We start from the raw sequence: 8,864 nt of genomic DNA, 5'->3' as shown, positions 1-8,864 counted from the left end.
AGGAAAACCTAGTTAGTAGCTAAAAATTTAAAACAAAACACTAGCTGACACTTGATAGTAATTAAACATTAGTTGGTTTAAACTAGAATAAGGAATTCAGATTAGGAAATAGATTAGAAAACTAAGTTAGTAGCTGAACCAAAGAAATCATAATTGCAAGGAAGAAAACAGAAACTAGTTGCAACAAAACTGAAACAAAGATGAAATTGCAAGGTAAAGAAATCAGATCATACGATCTGAGCATATTCATAAGAATTCCAAAATAAAATGCAAGAAAGGTAAACGTTCCTTATCCACAGATCCTTACCACAAGCTTCTTCTCCCTGCTGTCACTACATAATTGCCTCTGAGAACGCCCTTCGGGCAATTGGCTTGAATCACGAACTACCAGCTAATCCAGCCGACTCCTCACACCCCTGGGAAATGCCCTCGAACTCACAATCGGCTGGAGTTTACAACACATGAAGAAACAACACTAAGTTCTAGAATTTGCGGACACCAATTGATTGATCAGATCAATGTCAGAGTTGCTGATGGAATGGAGAAACGGGAGTGTGATCGGAGCTTCTGGGAACGCCCTTCGAGCTCCAATGCTGATGGAGATCACAGATCTGGGAATGCCTCTCGCCTGGATTGCGAACTAGGACAGAACTCAACTTCGCGGACTGGGGAACGACCTCTGCCGCTTCTGTGACCTCGGACGATGAACACCGTCAGCTCATAGATCACCGCCGGTGAAGAATGCTAGCTCACTGATCTGGAGTGGTGAACGGGAACCTCGGCGTCGTAGAGAAGAAGAAGAAGAAGGAACAGTGATAGTGAAAATGCTGAGTCCGATCTGCACTGTAGCTTCTCAAATGTTTTATACCCTTTTCAAATTTGATCCAACGGTCTAGAATATTTTGATCTCATCTAACAACTATAATGTCTTTAGATCTGGATCAAAAGCTTCGGATCTTCATCAGCGGACAAGATCTGCTCCTCATTAGGTTGGATGGACCAGATTCTCAACGGATGGTGTAGATTTCTCTGATCTTCAATGGACGATCCAAATCGCTCCTAAGCTTGATCGCTTCGTTTAGCCCTAAATTTGAGCCCAATTGTGGTCTGATTTGATCGGGTCCATGACCCCTTTGATGCCTACAAAATAATAATCGAATATTAGCATCAAATACCATAATAGTTTGCTAATTTGTAATTAGGTCCAAGATCACATGCAATTTGTAAAATATAATGTAAATGTGAATTTAAGTTATGAATAGACCAATAAAAACATGCATTATGAATTACAATAATATAGCAAAATCATGGTTATCAAATCCCCCACACTTAATCTTGGACGCCCTATTCAAGTTAAGAAAACTAAAAATCATCTCCACACAAATTCCCTAGAAATACCTAGAAGATGGTAAGAAGTAATTAACTAAGGTCATCTAAAGATCACCAACAATCATGAATATAATCTAAACAATAATCAGTAGGTATGGTAGTTTCAATCCAATTGGAAAATTAAGCAAGTTGCAATCTCACAAAGGATTTACCTATTCTAGCTCTCACACTCAAAATTGCATATAAGTAGAACTCACTCAATGTCACTTACAACATTTCACTACCATAAGCTTGCTTATTTTCTAATTCTCCGCCACTATAAGACATAGCATACATGAATCAAAAGGATTTATCAACAAGAATTAAAATGGAATCAAGAATAACAATGAAAGTGAATGAAATAGCAAAAGAAAAGAATTCAATGAAGAATTGAGAAGATAAGAATATTGGAGGAATATACTTGATGAGTTAACCCTTTTGATGTAAAAAGAGATGAATACCATTTGTTTTTATCAATTCAAAAGACCAAGCTAACCTCCCCTTGAATTTGATGTCAATCCAAAATTCTTGATACTCTATCTCCACACTTGATACACTCTTGATTTGCCATTTTTTTTTCCTGTTTTTAACACTTCAATTCCTTTTCACTATTTTTAACAATTCAATTCCTGCACTAAACTCAAATAATCTCAATCAACTTATAAAGAAGAGTTCATTCCCCAACACTTAAAACATTGTTCGTCTTGGTCAATGCAACAAATCTTAGAATCAAACAAAACAATCAAAGATGCAAGGTACTGCTGTAATATGTAAATGAATTCAAATTTCTATAATCTGCCGCTACAAATTCCAGCGTCAAGAATTGTGAGTTGAAGAAGATCAAAGTTTCAACTCCATGGATCAGAAATGTACAACAAAAACTTGGCATGTAACAAGAAATGATTTTCTTAAGCTATAATGAAGTTCACTGAGTATACATAAACATCTCAGTTGCATATCTGCAGGTCTCTGAATTTGTCAAGGAAGGAATACCACTTGACATTAAGAGAACTAAAAGTTTCACTAAGACTTTTACTTACCAGCAACTTACATCAACAACTTGGCACACTAGAGACTTAAGTTAATCACTAATTCCAGCTCCAAAATCATTAAAAATTCATATTGGCACAACCCCCAAAATTCACATATACAATTCCTATCAATTCTGCTTCTGTTTGTGTTCCAAAATAGCTCACAACAATGTATCTCAACAAAATAATTTCAGAAATTGGCAGACCTTGGTTAACTAGGATAGTACACTCACATCGTGTGGTTGAAAACCCAAACAGAATTAATGCCTAGCAGCAACACTCATAAATCCGCATCTCTAATTCTGCACTTATTTTAGATTTTGGTAAATCTAGATTCCGAATTCTGAAAATACAACAACAACATCTGAAACTAGCAGTGACTTCTTCAGTTTTCAGCAATGCAGATTGTTCAAAATTTAACACTGCCTATGGCTATATATCTAGTTGTTTTTGATCAGCAGCCACATAAAGAACCAACACTAAATAAGTTCCACTTCAGAATTCTAGAAATCCAGTGTATTAGTGCAAACTTTTGGTTCACAATTTGCCATATTTTGATATCTTGGAATTTTGGTTGCTCCCTTGGAGTTCTCGAACTCCTTTTCAATAAAACAATTCAGAAACATTTATTTGAAATTCAGATTGAGGAGTTGTCTTTGTGCAGAAATTCCATAGAAATTGGCACAAAATAGTCTAAGTTGATACTTCAATGTCAGTAATAAACTTTACTGTTCTAATTCAGAATTCAGCTTCAAAACTTCATGATACACCAAACAATTTCTGTTCCATACTCCATGTTCTCAACTTCACTGAAATTCCTCCCTGCATTTCTGAACTAACTACTTCAATTTGAGTTCCTCTCTACATTCCTCTACAATATCCAGGCTCATTACAGTAGCATTTTTTAAGAAATCAGAAGTGAATCTGGACAATTTCAGAGTTCACATCAGGTTGCATGCTTTAAGTCATGGGAGGTTTGAAGAGACTAGAACACCAAATGGTAATGAAAGATCATCAACTTCACTTGGACCTCTTGGAATTCCACATTTGATCTTCCAGTTGCTTCTTGTATCAGAGTTTCATGACAATTGCAAAATTTAGTGGCTGCTGATACCTTTCTAAATTGATGAAGTACCAAATCAAATTCCATACACTTTCAAAAAGTTATTTAGATAAAGAAATCACCATTTCTTGCTTGATTTGCAATGATATTCAGTTACAGCTTCTGAATTCCAATTCCAACACTTCAATTCAGTTGTAGTTTTCAGATTTACAGAATTTTGATTGATTCAAGTTTGCAATGATAGAACACTCGGACAATTGGAAAAACCATTTGTCAATGAGTAAGCATGAGCTTTACTTAGTCTTTTCATTGATCACGAAGTTGCATAAGGAACTTGACACATAACTTATAACAACTGAAACATCAATTGTAGATTCCACAAAACTGCAGATTAGTATCAATTCAGCAATCTAACTCAGCAACTTCTTGGACTAAGTTTCAGAATCTACAAATTAAAGTAATTTCAATTTGTAATGTAGAAACTTCAGATTCACAAAGAGTTTCAGAATGCAGTTTTGTTTCTGATTTCTGGATTTGATCTATGAGTTGTAGAAATACATTATGGAACTGCGCTTGATTTCTGATCTTCATACTTGATGCTTCTAGTTTTTGAAAAATTCAATTTGAAAAGGCATGGAGTGAAATGAGAAACCATTTGTTACTGAAATGAATAGAGTTTCACTTGAGAAAATAACACATTTCAGATACCAAGTTACAGAATTTATTGAATTCCTATCAATTCCTGTTTTCTGTTTGTGCTCCCTATTTCTTCTTTGTCTCCACAATAACTCATTGATGACAACTATACTTCCATAACCTTCTTAACTCTGGATGTATTTCATATAACACAACAACTTAATTTTGCAACCCACACTACCCCATGCTTGCACTGCAAATTTCAAATCCTGGTTCTTTGATCTCCTAGCAATATCTGAATTCAAAGACAATTTAGGTTTTGGGCTTGGATTGACGTACAAATCAATGAACTCCTCAATTTCAGAATCTCTGAATTCCAAATCTTTGAACTCTTCCTAGGTTTTGGTGTCACAACAGCAACAATTTTCAGAAATCAGATCTGTTTATCGTTGTTGTTACTGCTATTCCTTTTTATGAACAACCTCAAGCTTTACACAAGCAATGGAAATAATGCAAAAGTCAAAAGTAAAGTAATAACAACAAGCCTGAAGACAAGGGAACTAGCAGTGTGAGCTTGATACTAAATTGGCACACACACATCAGAATGCAGCAAGAACTTGAATTTCTGTTCTGTTTCTATATTTATATCTTTCCTGATCTTCTCTGAATTTCCAGCAAACAGAACCTAGATTTAAACTTTTATTTCTTGAATTCTTTAAAAACATGAGCTAAACTTCACAATAAAAATCCGATTCAAGAAAATTTGCACACAATTAAATTCCAAAAACAGCTTCAAACATCATAGTTTTTCAGATTGTCTTGTAATCCTCTTAATTTCTATCTACTCCATTATTTCTGAACAAAGTTCCTTTCATTAGCTTCATGACTCCTTTTAAAGATTTTGACTCCTTTTAAAGATTTAAATTCCAATTGGGTATCCTTCTTGAATAGTATATTACCATTCAATTCCTAGCAACATCCTCAAATACCAATCTACCCCCACACTTAAGTCTTTATCCAACTTGTAAAATCTAACTCATCAAGGATTCCACAAAAAAACTCTCAATAAAAGAATGACAAGCAAAAGTGATCAAGAGTTAGAATGCTAGATGAGAATGTTTAAAGAAAATTGTGAGGAAAGAAATTAGAATTTATAAGGGAAAAAGAATGACAAAATCCTTCATTTCCATGCACACATATGCCATTGTGGCTTTGAAAAGAAGCAAAACAAGTTCTAGAGTTTCAATTGCTATGAGTGCATGCCACACATAAAGAAAACAATAGAGTTTAGGCTTAAAGTGGTCCTCACTAGGTATTTTTCATGCAATCAAGCTCAATTGATCAAATTGGGATCCACTACCGTTTTAACCAAAATCATGTAAGTAGAGTATCCAATCATGTCACATGACCTAAAATTGATGATCAAATTAAAGAAACTTTTACCATCTTAAAAATATTACTAGAAAAATTCCATGGAGACTTTTATTCAAAAAGACATGCTATGTATACCAAACTAAATGTAAAGTATGAAAAGAAAATGCAAATGCAAAGTATGAAACTTAAGGAACGTATAAAGAATTTATTAGACACAAAGCATGAATTAAAATGCAAAAGCAAGCGAAATTGGAACCAACTCCCCTTTAATTCCCAGTGGTTGAAGAAGATTAAGAAGTAGAAGCCACCCTGGAAGTGGAGTAATCAAAGTTCCACTCAAATTCTTTTTATTCATCCTTTTTCCTTTGAAAATTCTTTCTGGAGGACGGAGGCGGTTCAGTTCAAGCATCCACTTCGGGAGCTTGTATTCCCCTACAACATCATAAAAAGACAAAACCTCCCATACACATGTGGGATGAAAAGAAAATAGGAGAATATTAGTGTGGGTCAAAAATTTATCAAGAAATGAATCACATATAATAAAATCAACAACTGGTACCTCTATGAAATTTTTTGAAAAATCACAAGAAATTCTCACCTTGTTATGTTGAAAGGTACCTGGAGTGGTGATTGTTACCTCCTTTTCATCAAATAATTACTCAAGCTCTTGTTCTGGTGAATGTTCAACTTCATGTAGTGATTCTTGGGTGCTTGGCTCCATAGCACAAGTCCCTACACTTACATCCTCAATTCTTGGTGATTCGTGAGGTAATGCTTCCAGTAAGCAATCCCCTACACTTAAATCATCTTCAAAATGAATTCCTGCATCATTCTCAACATCTAGAGAAACATCATTAGTAGAATCAAAAGTATGTTCAACTACATCATCACAACAATAAAAAGTACTTAAAGAATCTAGTGAAGAAGTAGATGCAGTGTCAGGCCTGACAAGATCTCCACAATCCAACTCCTCACTGACGTTTTGTGTTTGTAACTGACTAATGGATGATGCAATTTGATCCAATTGTAACTGTATGTTCTGTATCCTTGAGAATTGCTACTCTTGATGCTCACTTATTTGTTGCATAATCTCCCTGAGTTTCCATGTTGACTCATCCATCTGAGGGTCATTTTGTTGATAAGGTTGTGGCATAAAAGATGTTGAAGCCCATATGAATTCGGGTAGGCTGGATATGACTCAATAAATTATCCTTGTGCACTTTCATACCTGAAACATGAATTATCCACTCAATTAGCATTAAAACCTTTAGAAAATGACTCATACCTATTTTGTTGATCCATGTTTGGGTAAAATTGATACTTAGGTTGAAAATACTGATTCTCCATTCCACCTCCAAAATTTTAAAAATATGGATCCATGCTAAAGAAATCTCCTGTTCTTCACTACAACACTAAAAATCAAGATTAGAAAACTCAAAAACATAAAACACATGAAAATATGAACATTAAGAAGCACTTAACAATTCAAGAACAAGCCCACATGAAAATACAAAAAGAATAAACAACCATATCAATCAAGATGCTAACAAAATAAAATCATCCAATGCTCAATCTAAAATAAACACACACACTACTAGTCAATCCCCGACAACGACGCCAAAATTTGGTTGTCGGCCATTTTGCATGTCACGTGGTACTCCAAATTAATAAAGATTGAAACTCATTAAAATTAAGACAAGTATTGTAGTAACGAGTTCCAAGTCGTATTTTTCCAAGGATAACTAGTTAATGTGAGTTAATTCTAGAATTGATTCAAATTGAATTATTACATCAAAAAGATTAAAGAATAAGATAAAAGTAAGTTCCTTCTCTTCTAAGCATGATCCATTTCCTTCTCAACAAATAAGCATCAATTAAACTTGGAGTCCTCCATTCACAATTCGGTAACACAATTACAATCACCAAACACTTGCAAAAACCAAAATAGCATTCCACTCACATTCATAATCAAATTCAACAATTAAACTCTAATGTTCAAACCAATTCTTCAATTAATTCCCACAATCAATTGTAAGGTAAAGAAATCAGATCATACGATCTGAGCATATTCATAAGAATTCTAAAATAAAATGCAAGAAAGGTAAACGTTCCTTATCCACAGATCCTTGCCGCAAGCTTCTTCTCCCTGCTGTCACTACAGAATTGCCTCTGAGAACGCCCTTCGAGCAATTAGCTTGAATCTCGAACTACCAGCTAATTCAGCCGACTCCTCACAACCCTGGGAAACACCCTCAAACTCACAATCGACTGGAGTTTACAACACACGAAGAAACAACGCTAAGTTCTGGAATTTGCGGACACCAATTGATTGATCAGATCAATGTCGGAGTTGTTGATGGGATGGAGAAACGGGAGTGTGATCGGAGCTTCTGGGAACGCCCTTCGAGCTCCAATGCTGATGGAGATCATAGATCTGGGAATGCCTCTCGCCTGGATTGCGAACTGGGATAGAACTCAACTTCACGGACTGGGGAACGACCTCTGCCGCTTCTGTGACCTCGGACGATGAACGTCGTCAGCTCATAGATCGCCGCCGGTGAAGAATGCTAGCTCACTGATCTGGAATGGTGAACGGGAACCTCGGCGTTGCGGAGAAGAAGAAGAAGAAGGAACAGTGATAGTGAAAATGCCGAGTCCGATCTGCACTGTAGCTTCTCAAATGTTTTATAGCCTTTTCAAATTTGATCCAACGGTCCAGAATGATTTGATCTCATCTAACGGCTGTAATGTCTTCAGATCTAGATCAAAAGCTTCAGATCTTCATCAACGGACGAGATCTGCTCCTCATTAGGTCGGATGGGCCAGATTCTCATCGGATGGTGTAGATCTCTCCGATCTTCAATGGATGATCCAAATCGCTCCCAAGCTTGATCTCTTTGTTTAGCCCTAAATTTGAGCTCAATTGTGGTCTGATCTGATCGGGTCCATGACCCCTTTGATGCCTACAAAATAATAATCGAATATTAGCATCAAATACCATAATAATTTGCTAATTTGTAATTAGGTCCAAGATCACATGCAATTTATAAAATATAATGTAAATGTGAATTTAAACTATGAATAGACCAATAAAAACATGCATTATGAATTAAAATAATATAACAAAATCATGGTTATCAGCGCCCGAGCGGAGCTTCTCCACGACTTTGAATGGTCCGGCCCACGGAGCTTCTAGTTTAGTGACGTCACCGACCGACTTCACCTTCTTCCACATGAGGTCGCCGACCTGGAACGACCTCGGGATCACTCATCGATTGTAGCTCTGTCTCATCCTCTGCCTATAAGCCATCAGCCAAACGATTGCTTTATCGCGCGTCTCATCCACAAAGTCCAGCTCTAGAAGCCTCCGCTCGGCGTTGTCTTCGCCGTAG

Source organism: Zingiber officinale, chromosome 1B (genome assembly GCF_018446385.1).
Source record: "Zingiber officinale cultivar Zhangliang chromosome 1B, Zo_v1.1, whole genome shotgun sequence".
Classification (NCBI taxonomy): domain Eukaryota; kingdom Viridiplantae; phylum Streptophyta; class Magnoliopsida; order Zingiberales; family Zingiberaceae; genus Zingiber; species Zingiber officinale.
The sequence above is the reverse complement of the archived record's forward strand: the minus strand, read 5'-3'. Positions refer to the sequence as shown.